A 12,850-nucleotide genomic window follows, 5' to 3' on the forward strand; every position below is an offset into this window, starting at 1 on the left:
AACGTCGCTGGTGAGTAAACATTCGTTCGTGAGGAGTTGCATTGGTGGACGTGCAGAGCAAAGAGCGTATGGAATTCAGAGCGTCGGGTAGGGTAACCTCCCACCGCTCGGGGCCCAGTCCTCTTGATTTCAACGCCAGAGTTACGGCTTTCCAAATAACCCCGTTATACCGTTCCACCTGACCATTACCCTGTGGGTTGTAACCCGTCGTTCGACTAGTTGCGATGCCGTGCTCTAATAGGAATTGTTTTAGCCCGGCCGACATGAAACACGGCCCTCTGTCTGAATGTATGTACGAAGGTTTCCCAAACATAGCGAAGAGGTCAGACAGACATTTCACGACAGTGCCCGAGGTCATATCCGAGCACGGAAATGCAAAAGGGAACCTTGAGTATTCATCAACAACAGTGAATATGTATCTGTTGTCTGTCTCGGTCGGCAGGGGCCCTTTGAAGTCAATGTTTAGTCTCTCGAAGGGAGAAGTGGCCTTGATCAGTCTGCCAGAAGCCGCACCATAGAATCTGGGTTTTAGTTCAGCGCAAACAGGGCATGAAGCATGCATTTGTTTAATATCTTCAATAGAATAGGGCAGGTTCTGTCTGCGTACGAAATGTGCCATTCTGGTTACCCCCGGGTGGCACAGAGACACATGGAGGTCTTGCAAAGCCCGACTGATTGCCGCCGAGCAGTAGACCCGCGAGAAGGTGTCTGCAGCAGGGTTTTCCCTCCCGGGCCGGTAAACAATGTCGTAACTATAGCAGGCTAGGTCTATCCGCCATCTCATAATTTTTTCATTCTTAATTTTCCCGTTATTTTTCCCATCAAACATGAATGCCACGGATCGTTGGTCCGTAACGAGCGTGAAGTGGTTTCCCAGTAAATAATGTCTCCATTTACGCAGCGCTTCAACGATGGCGTACGCTTCCTTCTCTATTGCTGAGTGTCTCTGCTCGCTTCCAGAGAGAGTTCTCGAGAAGAACGCGACGGGTCGCCCAGACTGATTAAGCGTCGCAGCTATCGCGTGATCTGAAGCATCTGTCTCCACCACGAAGGGCACCGAGCGATCGATCGATAATACCACGGAATTACTGATATCGTCTTTGAGGTTGTGGAAAGCTGTTACAACAGCAGCATCTGGTGGAAAGTTTTTGCAATGCACTAGGGGATGTATTTTCTCGGAGTATTGCGAAATCCATCTCGCATAGTAAGCGAACATGCCGATCACCCGGCGCATTGTCTGCAGGTCCTGAGGTGGGGGTAGCTCACGAAGTGGGCGCAACCGTTCAGGATCAGGCTTAATCGTGCCGTCGGTTATCGTGTAGCCGAGAAGGTCAATTGACCTTGCCGAGAATACGCATTTCTCGTAGTTGAGAGTCAGATTATATTTTCTAGCAATGCTCAAGAATCTGTCCAGATTCATGTCATGTTCCCCCTGATCCCTACCGCACACTGTGACATTGTCCACGTAAACAAAAGTGTCTTTGAGGTTTTCATCTGAGATGATGTCGTCCATAACCCGTTGGAAGCAAGCTACTCCATTCGTGACACCGAATGGAATTCTCCTGAATTGGAAGAGGCGCCTACCTGCCTGGAATGCGGTGTAAGGTTTGTCTTCCTCTCGGATGGGAATTTGGTGATAGGCGCTTCGCAAGTCGATGGTGCTGAATATCTTATAATTGGCCACGCGTTCGACCATCTCGTCTATGCGCGGCAGGGGGTAGGCATCGAGTTGGGTAAAGCGATTGACCGTTTGGGAATAATCGACAACCATTCGTTTCTTATGGTTCTGGTTGGTGGTGACCAACACCTGCGCGCGCCATGGCGAATCGCTCGGTTCTATAATTCCTTCTTCCAGTAATCGCTTGGTTTCTGAAGTGATGAAATTCATGTCAGCAGTGGTATATCGCCGCGATTTGATCGCTATCGGTTTGCAGACCGGCGACAGGTTAGCGAACAGCTGGGGGGACGTTACCTCTGCGGTAGTCAAGGCATTTAAAATTAGACGAGGTTTGCTTCCTCCAAAAGGTATTTCGACGCTCGTGTGCTGCTTGAGGACATTATGACCCAGAATTACGTCTGCGCACAAATCACGAAGCACCAGTACCCTTACATCCCGATGCGTGTACCCTTTTACGTCCAATTCAACATTGCAGTACCCTCGTACGCGGGACTGTAGTGATGTGGCGGCCATGCATACCGTATTGTCAGTCGGGTGGATTATCCATTTCCTACCCTTCACTAGCGAGCTGTTGACGAAACTTTCAGAGCTACCGGTATCAATCAGTGCCTCAGCCATATGCCCGTTAATTCGTACGTTGATGATAGCCTTGGATAGATTCCCCGGGGAGGCTGCAGTTAGTTTATTTTGCGAGTAGAGAGCCGCAGAAGTGGGTTTATTTCTCCTTAGAGTAGATTTACATACCCTGGCATAATGCCCTTTCTTGTCACAGTTCATGCATGTGGCATCTCTGGCGGGGCATTTATGACGGAGGTGTCTTTTGTACCCACAAAAGAAGCATTTACCAACCGGAGCAGTTGCTGAGGAGTTTGACGTGGCCTGGGTATCTGGCTCCTCAGGTGTTTCTCCATCCCCTGTGTCTGGCTGTGTCTGTGCCAGTGGGGTTCCTTGGGTTCCCATCGTAGCAGCGTTCATTAGCAGCATCGGTGTCCCAAATGACTCAGATTGCTGCTGAGCCGTATCCATCGCTCGTGCCTGATCGACTACCTTTTCAAGAGTGGGTTGCGCTTTCTCTAGTAAGCGTTGCCGTATGTGGGCTGATCTAAGTCCTTGGATGAATGCCTCCCGGGTCGCTTCCTTTCGGTGTTCCTCGGCGCTTACGGCCCGGAAGCTGCAGTCTTTTCCCAGCTGATTCAGAGCTTGCAGGAACTGATCGATTGTCTCGCCAGCTGCTTGCTTGCGTGTGTTGAGAAGATGTCGTATGTATACCTCGTTCTTGCGCTTCACGTAGAGCACCTGCAGCACGTCGATCGCTGCTTCGTAAGTGTCGCACTCCGAGAAGAGCCTGTATACGCCGGGCGAGACATGATTCACGAGGGCGGCCAATTTGTCGGCTCCTTCTTCGATGATGGTCAGATAGTGTGAGAAGGAACGGAACCAATGCGACCATTTCATTTCTGAGTCAGTCGCGTTTGGGTCTGCGTCGAACCTCTCTGGTTTGTAGATCTTGTCCATCGTTGGTTGAGAGAGCCGAGAAAACCAAATGGAATAAATTGAAATGAGGACGAGAGAAGAACCTTCAGAGTATAGGCTTTATTCCATTTGATTGAAGCCGCTTCTACGGGCACACCAGGAAATACAGATGCAGCATGGAGTACATAAGCAGTAAGGTACACACGCGCAACTAATCACCGCAAAATAAATCAGTATTATATATCAATCAGTGTTCTCACCATTCAATGAGCACCAAGTGAGCCGCCGACATAAAACAACAATGCCCCAGGGACAATCCCCGCGGCCGAGCCGAACCTCAGCTTTATCTCTTCTGTGCTCGAGCCGGGCAACATGTGATCACACGTCACGACCTTCAATTCACCACAATGTCTCTGCCCGATTGCAGCTTCGCTGGCCGTAGAGGTGAGAAGGTAAGATGTTATGGCAAACCGATGCACAGACGGTAAGATGTGTGCACTTGTGCCCTGCTCTGCACGATAAAGTATCACAAGCGGCGCACGGATCTGCCTTCCAGCACGTTCCGCACAGTATGCGCGGATCCGCCATGGCCCACGTGGTCAGCGCTCTCATTTGCCCGATTCTGCTATCGTGTACGTGAGGCGAACACCGATCTGTGTCAGCATTTGAGGGGAACGATCGGATATAATAATGAGATGGGGGTTTGGTGAGAAAAGAGGATTCCGAACTAATTAAATCCAGAAATGGGTCGCACAGAACGTGCCGCCCGTATCTTGCACAACGTGGCATGGTTGTCCTTTTACTATCGTTGGCCTTTGATGATGTTGCTATTGGCACCAAGCTACTAGCCACGCTCTTTCTGATATTGGGTCATTTGCGTCTGTTTTGTCCAAAACCACATCCGTGAAACCTCTTGAAGAGATATACATTCGTATGCCTTTTCAAAGCACCGGCAATCTCATCCCAGATCATTGGAAATGTCAGACGATCATCTCAAGCTTGCCGCAGAGGTTCGTCCGAGGATATCGCTGTTTCCTCGCATCTGTGTGCTGTCGATACTCGTGGTGTCGTTGTGGCTTTATATTCCCCTCCCCCGGCCGTGGCACGTGCTGCACGTGTTGGGCGCAAATTTGGATTTACCTCAGGGGTAAGCAGAAAAGAAGAGTAGAAATGAAGCTTAGTGTTGTAAGCAAACATAGCTCTGAGATCCCCGCAACGCACGTCCCATTTGACCACGAGACAAAAGGGAAGGGACTATCTAAATGTATATTAATGAAATATGTGTTTTGGGACCACTATATGTTGGATGCCATTGCCTTGGAGGCATGCGGTTCTGAGAACCGCAACTATATATATATATATATATATATATATATATATATATATATATATATATATATATATATATATATATATATATATATATATATATATATATATATATATACACACAGTATATACACTACCGGTCTAAAGTTTTAGAACACCCCTATTTTTCCAGTTTTCACTGAAATTTAAGCAGTTTAATGTTTCAATGTTCTCTGAAATTAAAACATAGAACAAATAAACAATTGCAGTTAAAAAATAAATCATGGAATCGTTTTGTTGAACAACATTTAATTCAAGTTTTTAACTCATCAAAGTAGCCACCTTTTGCAGATATAACAGCCGAACATACTCATGGCATTCTTTCTACAATGGAAATCAAATATTGTTCGGAAAGTTCTTCGCAACACTGTTGCAGAAGTTCCCACAAATGTGCTGCACTTGTAGGTTGCTTTGCTTGTAATAGTGCACTTGTTGCACATGTAATAAAATTAAAAAAAACTCGCGGAGTATGCCTTACACATCGTGTAAGCATACGAACCGTGCTTCTCTATTGTCGTTCACCTGCATTTGATTTTTCATTTATTTGTACCCCCCCCCCTTCCCATTTACGGATGCTTTCTGTTGGTTCTGTGATTTTTTGCTGCTGTATCGGCTTCGATGTCCTTCCACACGCAAAATTACCCTGCTTCCCCATTCTCTCGGGTCGCTCTGCATTTTTTTTTTAATTCATTTATTTATTTTCATTTATGGATGCTTCTGTTGTTTCTGTGATTTTTCCTGCTGTAACGGGTTTGATGTCCGTCAGCACACAAAATTTCCATGCTTCCCCCCATTGTCTCGGGCCGCTCACCTGCATTTTTTTCATTTATTTTTATATATTTATATTTTCATTTACGGATGTTGTCCGACGATTCTGTGAATTTTTCCGGTGTATTGGCTTTGATGTCCATCAATACACAAAATATCAGCTTTCTATGTCACCCGGAAGGTACCGATCTTTAATATCAGTGAGTCAGTCAGTGGTTAGAAAGAGCTTTATATATTAGATTTCCATCCGTCGATTGGGACCATACTCTGTGCAGAGCGTTGGTGCTGCCTAAGCAGTCTCTTTGGCTATTGGGCACAATCCTGGATGGGTCGCCACTCCGACACAGGATACCAGCAAGCTGGCACTCATTTTGCCGACCTCAGAAGGATGACAGGCAGTCAACCCCACCTGGTACTAATTCAACAGCTGAGTGGGATTTGAACTCAAGATCTTCGAATCCCAAGGCCACCACCCAAACCATTAAGCTAACACCAGGCATATAACATAACATAACATAAATGTATATTTATCGAGTTATATGTATATGTATATATATATATATATATATATATATATATATATATATATATATATATATATATATATATATATATAAATATTTATTTATTTATATATCTATTAATATATTTTGTTATATATATGTAGATATATTTATATATTGTTGCGAATTTGTGCCCGCCGGCGTGTGAACGGTCACGTAACTCGAATCGTGGCACGTCGCCCACCGGACGGACAATTCAGTCGTGACCCTCTCGGAACAACGCCGGGAGCTCGTCACGGCTGGGGATTTAACCTCACCACGATCGTGCCAATTGCCCACCCGCGCAGGATAGGGTTGCTCGCCAAATTCGATCTACCTAAGTACTTGCGCGAATGGTTGACCGGGCGATCGTACCATGCCACAGGCCGACTCTGGACACGAACCGCTTAAGTGGTCCGTTCCGTGCTACAGTGATAACCGAGCGGTGTCATCGTCAACCTTGACGGTTCCGATTAATTACCGGGATGTTGCACCCATGACGAACCCCTTACGTGATGCAAGATGGAGGGTCAATAAAAAGGAAAAGAGACGAAGCAGAGCGGGAACAGTCAACAAGCAAGCGTTTTACTCACAGACACACAGACAAGCACGTATATACAGCCATACAGTCAAAAATGCACATATAACAGTTAAAACAGTCATGCAACAAAAGCAAATGCAGAGCTACAACCGAGTACGACCGACACACGGCAACACTTACGCAGTTCTACTTCACAGACGGCGCCAACACACACATTTATACAAAAAGCAAAGGAAGGAAAAGAAAGAAAGAAAGAAGTCGCGACTTCCCTTTTATGGCTGGTGAGTCCCTCTCCCGCAACCGTCAGCGTGGTCGCGCCTGGCCCCGACCTCTCTCGCGGCCGCCGAACCCTCTCCGGCACTCCCTGTCCGGACGCGCAGGTCCATCTCACAACGGGCCTTAATGACAGGGCCGCTCGCCAAGCCGCGGGCACAGGACCTCTTCCTGAAGACCAACTTTCGACAAAAACCAACCGAAGACCAACCAGACCACCAGCCAAGACGAAAAGGAAGAGGCGGAAGAGGAAGAGGCGCAAGAGGAAGAGGCTCGAGCGCCCCGTCCGTGTCCGTCTTTTATAGCTCGGGGCCCCGCCCTTCGCCCGCCCCGTTCTTGGTTCCACCTTCCTTCGAGAGGGTTCCCGAAAAGGGCGTTCCCTCACGCTTTCCCTCCACCCCGCCCCGTGCGGGGGCCGAGGGAGTCAGTTTTTGGCTCTGGGCCAGAGAATTATTCCCCCAAAATGAGACCCCTCCTTCACATGACCTCTGACCTTTGACCTGCATCGCCCCTCCTCCACTCCAAAGCGCGGGGAAGTCAAATGGGAGAAACAGGCGGGGAAACCTGCGCGTCCTCGCAGTTCCCTCCTTGGCACCTTTGTTTGCCATTCGGAAGCAGACGTAGTGGCCAAGATGTAGTAGCGTAGATGGTGGAGGTGGCGTGGTTGCAGTGTGGTTGGCGTTGTGATGGGGATGGCGTGGTTGTTGAGATGCTGTGTGTTTGAAATAAAAGATCGAACAGAAAAATGGCTAACTGGAGGATCGCAGCCCGAATGGATCACAAATTCCCTCTTGACAACGGGTTTGGGCTAACGACGCATGTACCTATGAAGATATCTCACCTGAGGGCCCTTTATGGTGTAATGCAAATTTCCACAGCCGTAACAATATATGCACCCCCTTTCAAAAATCTTCACCTTTTGTTGCCTTATAGCCTGGAATTAAATTACATTAAATCAGACTTTTCCCACCTTTATTTACATATCGTAATCCACAAATTCAAAGTGAAAAACATATTCTACAAATTTTATAAAGTTAATTAAAGATACAAAATTATAATATTACCAGTACACTGGTACTCAGAAGGATAACAGGCTCAGTCAACCCCATCTGATGTTATATACACATAACCAAAAATACAAAATTATAATATTACCAGTACACTGGTACTCAGAAGGATAACAGGCTGTCAACCCCATCTGGTGTTAATTCAACGGTAATTAAGGGCTCGAACTTAGGACCCTGAGGTCCCAAGACAGCCATCCAACCGCGAAGCCAACACCAGCTTATCAAGTTACTTGCACTTTTGTAAAACATCAGGAAGAATGATGTTCACAACTGTAGCAAAAAATTGCAGAATTAAATTCCAATCTGTTGCAGAATTAAAATCTTGATAAAACTGAAAAAAAAATATTGCAGAATGAGAATTCAAAAGCATTGATTGCATCAAGGAATTTTTTCATTTGAGAGCTGTTCAGCGATTGGGATGATCTTTTCTGGGAGAAAAAATGGATACATAAATTACTCGCTGTGGTCAGGCAGGCATTTCACCGCTCTCACTGTTATTAATGCCCTAAATGTGTTTCATGACTGGCATATCGAAATTGGACAACTTACGACTCAAGTGAACAGTCAGGGAGAAAGTAAGGTGATGGAAAAATGGGTGCTGCATGTCCTTCCACAGGGTAGAAACTGACAGCATCTTCGGTGTTTACTTCTGGAAGGTGACCCTTTCTTAGAACTCATTTTAAGTGGCGACGAAACCTGGTGCCAAGATTACAAACCCAGGACTGAAGTCTCATTCAGCGGGAGTGGAAAGGACTGCCATCTCCACAACTGAAAAAGGCCAAAGACCACCAAAGGAGTGTCAAGGTGTTCACTTTTTTAACGACCACATTGGAATTTTTGATGAACTGGACAGTTCCGCAGGGTCTAGTAGTGAAGGAGGATTTACTACCACATGTTTTTTTTTCTTTTTTTTGTAATTATCTGAGTCCAGTGAGCAAAAAACATTTGACTCTTATCAACCACCTCATCCCTATCTGTGACCCAAAGCCGTGACAGAAGTAAAACGCGTTATATGTGACCTGTTAGAGTCTCTGGAGTGGGGAGTTTTTGCCTCACCCACGAAAATCGCCAGATACTAGTCCATGTGGCTTTCACTTAATCCCCCAGATGAAAAACGAGTTTAGGGGATACTCCATTGCTTAAGCTCGAGAGGTTAATACGGGCACGTTTACTGCGTGAATGATACCTCAGAAGAAAGGCTTCTGTGCTGGGATCAAATAGTTGGTTGACTGTCGAATGAAGTGACTTGAAGAAGATGGAGATGATGTCAAGCCATGGGACATAAATATAGTTTATCAATGGTATTCTGTCTATTACGTGGGTCGGCCGACAGACCTTTTAGGGGCGACCCTTATCAATATAACATACATACTTGGTGTGCATTTGTGTGATGAAAAAAAACATGTTTGAAAGAGCACGAGCTTGTTTGAAAAACCGACCAAAACAGACCCCGACATCTTCATTTTCTCGAATGATCTTTCGCATCACTACCCAGCAAGTAGAGCCTTGGGGTGAGTTCCGACGCTCCGCTTTGACGGCTCAATTGACCTCGTCATCGAGCAATTGTACGTCACACTTGGATGTGCAAGCACAGTGCGTACGAGCCCTTTTCGATCCAAGAAATGCCGTTAATCTCCATTAGAAACGGATGGAGACCATGCTACCTTTGTCACTCAATGGAATCGTTTTCAGCCGATGGTGTAACAGCTTCCTCCGCTGCAATGCTCACAGACAATTAATTCATTAACCACCGGTCTGCATCTCATTATTTCTCCTGATTGAAACTCATATTATGCCTCACCCTTTACTTAACTATGATCAGTTATTATTCTTCTTCCATGCCTATTTTGGTGTTTCTTGAACACTATTTTGCTAACCTTAAACTTGATGTGCTTTAGCCTTTCTTCCTTTCAATTGTTCTTGAATCTTCTGTTAGTTGTGCTGCAGATTGCTTGTTTTGGTAAACTTTTATGCAGATTCGTGTTCAATCATATAGCTACCTTTCAAGCTTTTACTTGTTTTCTTTCAATGGTGTTTCTTTTACAAAGCAAGAGCAGAGCTGACCCTTTTTCTTCCTCTTCTTCATCTTCTTTTTCTTCTTCTTCTTCTTGCTCTTCTTATTCTTTAACGGCCACAATGATTCCCATGTTCTGGTGGGATAGGACAAGTGAAGTTTGGCCCAAGTCTTTCACGAACCGTTTGGCCAGGCCTGACGTTCAACTCAGGTCAGGGCATGAATTTATAATTTGTACAAGGTGCTGGCGATAGCTCGTCTACTCTTCGCGAAGGACACCGTGGGATCTTTAACCTCCACCAACGAATGCCTGCAGATGGGACGACAAGTTGAACGTCCATCCGAGGGACGGCACACACATTGATGATGGTGATGAATCATCGGGATGACAGTCCATCGCTGGGCCGAGATTCAAACACAGCCAGGCTAGACAGTTTCGAGACCATTGTGTGTACCTCTGGCCTCTGGCTCATCCGACTAGACCGAGGAGACCGGACCCTGCCTCTGTTGAATCATTTCCCATCCATGCTCAGTATGGTACATGTTTCCATCAAAGACTCATTTATTTACAGATTACGTAAGAGAAGTATGGTTGTTATCGCTCAGGTAGAGCCTCATCGCTGGCCACTACTTTAATTCTCATTGAGATGCATGAATCCTGCACAAGAGAGCAGCCATTGAGGGGCCCGTGAAATGATCTTTTAGAACCGAGGCCAGAGGAGAGCACACCTTAAAATAGAATGTGGTTTGACCGACTAACTGAAGGATGATCATGAATAGACATTCTCGAAATCTTTGTTTGCCCATTCTGGAAAAAATAACCCACAAATGAAAACATGAGCATCTTCAAACCATCGACAGACAGGTGCATATTAACTTTAAGGAGTGTGGGTGCTGCTGAAGCACTCTCATAGAAAAGGTAATGATTGGTGGTTTGGTTATAATGTGAGGTTTGGTAATGATTAGAGGTTTAGTTGTGATCTGTCCTTTAGGGCTGTCCTTATTTTATTTTATTTTTTTCGGAAATTTCAAGGGGTTAACCTGAATTTAGGTTGATATTTATGAGAAAAAAATATTTAAAAATATGAAACCGAAAAAAAATATTTTAGGGGTTGCTACCGTCCATCAAAATTTGAAAAAAAAAAATTCATTTTCTATTTTTTTTTTTTTTTAATCTTATGCCAAAATGACATTAACATGTAATGCACGATGTTTCTGGTGCATTAGAATCTGAAATACTGCAGAAAAATATTGTTGAACTTGGCAAGATTTTTCCAGTCCGTCTCAGTGAAACTTGAAAAGTCTAAAAAAAATCAAGATTTTATGTATTTTTTGTGTTTTTCGAACTCTGCAGTTTGCAGACGGAGTCTTCGAACAGACGGGACAAGAGCTATAGTTCACTTGTTCAAAGTTGATTTCTTACAGTACAGGAATCGTTTTCGGTGATCAGTTACCGCTTGTAATAGGTACTGCTTTTGCTCCTCATCGTACGTAATAAGACTGTTGTACTCAGTCGCCAGGGCTACACCACGCTCTGCACAGTCATTCACAACTTTCAGCTTGCTGACGATAGTCCGGGTCTGTGGGAAACTATCTTCAGTTTCCCATTGATCCGGGTCTTTGTGCAGAAAGTCAGAGTTCAAATGCAGTACATCAAAAAAAAACTTCTGCTTCTCTGAGATGCGAAATCTTCCATTTTCCGGCGCATGATATCTTTCTGGTGAACAACAGCTCTTTCCGGTGCTTCATCATCGTCATCGTCTTGTTCTTGAAGATTTCGCATCTCCGAGAAGCAGAAGTTTTTTTTGATAGCAACCCCTAAAATATTTATTTTCGGGTTTATATTTTTTTGTATTTTTTTTCTCATAAATATCAACCTAAATTCGGGTTAGCCCCTTGAAATTTCGGAAAAAAATAAAATAAGGACAGCCCTACTTTCCTTTGGTTGTGATTGGTGGTTCAGTTATGATGTGTGATTTGGTTGTGATGGGTGGTTTGGTTGTGATGGGTGGTTTGGTTGTGATGTGTGGTTTGGTTGTGATGGGTGGTTTAGTTATGATACGTGGATTGGTTGTGATGGGTGATTTAGTTGGGATGTGTGGTTTGGTTGTGATGTGTGGTTTAGTTATGATGCGTGGATTGGTTGTGATGGGTGGTTTGGTTGTGATGGGTGGTTTGGTTGGGATGGGTGGTTTAGTTATGATGGGTGGTTTGGTTGTGATGGGTGGTTTGGTTGTGATGGGTGGTTTGGTTGTGATGGGTGGTTTAGTTATGATGGGTGGTTTGGTTGTGATGGGTGGTTTGGTTGTGATGGGTGGTTTAGTTATGATGGGTGGTTTGGTTGTGATGGGTGGTTTGGTTGTGATGGGTGGTTTGGTTGTGATGGGTGGTTTAGTTATGATGGGTGGTTTGGTTGTGATGGGTGGTTTGGTTATGATGGGTGGTTTGGTTGTGATGGGTGGTTTGGTTGGGATGGGTGGTTTGGTTGTGATGTGTGGTTTAGTTATGATACGTGGTTTGGTTGTGATGGGTGGTTTGGTTGTGATGGGTGGTTTGGTTGTGATGGGTGGTTTGGTTATGATGGGTGGTTTGGTTGTGATGGGTGGTTTGGTTGTGATGGGTGGTTTGGTTGTGATGGGTGGTTTGGTTGGGATGGGTGGTTTGGTTGTGATGGGTGGTTTAGTTATGATGGGTGGTTTGGTTATGATGGGTGGTTTGGTTGTGATGGGTGGTTTGGTTGTGATGGGTGGTTTGGTTATGATGGGTGGTTTGGTTGTGATGGGTGATTTGGTTATGATGGGTGGTTTGGTTGGGATGGGTGGTTTGGTTGTGATGGGTGGTTTAGTTATGATGGGTGGTTTGGTTATGATGGGTGGTTTGGTTGTGATGGGTGATTTGGTTATGATGGGTGGTTTGGTTGGGATGGGTGGTTTGGTTATGATGGGTGGTTTAGTTATGATGGGTGGTTTGGTTGTGATGGGTGGTTTGGTTATGAGTACATACAAGTGAATGCAATCCAACGTTTTGCTGAGGGGTGATAAAGGGGGAGGAGAGGGAGGTGGGAGGAGGAGAGATTGGAGGGAGGGAGAGAGAGAGGAGCGAGGGAGGGGAGGCAGGGAGAGGAGT

The 12,850-nt window shown here is 45.3% G+C and overlaps 1 protein-coding gene across 19 annotated transcripts in view; it reads left to right on the forward strand.

Annotated features, from left to right (window-relative positions):
* The window catches only part of HIVEP2 (HIVEP zinc finger 2), a 321,024-nt gene that overhangs the window by 13,969 nt on the left and 294,205 nt on the right, over window positions 1-12,850 (forward strand). The gene's annotated exons all lie outside the window — the stretch shown is intronic.

This window comes from Eptatretus burgeri, chromosome 5 (assembly GCF_056783735.1).
Source record: "Eptatretus burgeri isolate ZD-2024b chromosome 5, Ebu_testis_v1, whole genome shotgun sequence".
NCBI lineage: Eukaryota > Metazoa > Chordata > Myxini > Myxiniformes > Myxinidae > Eptatretus > Eptatretus burgeri.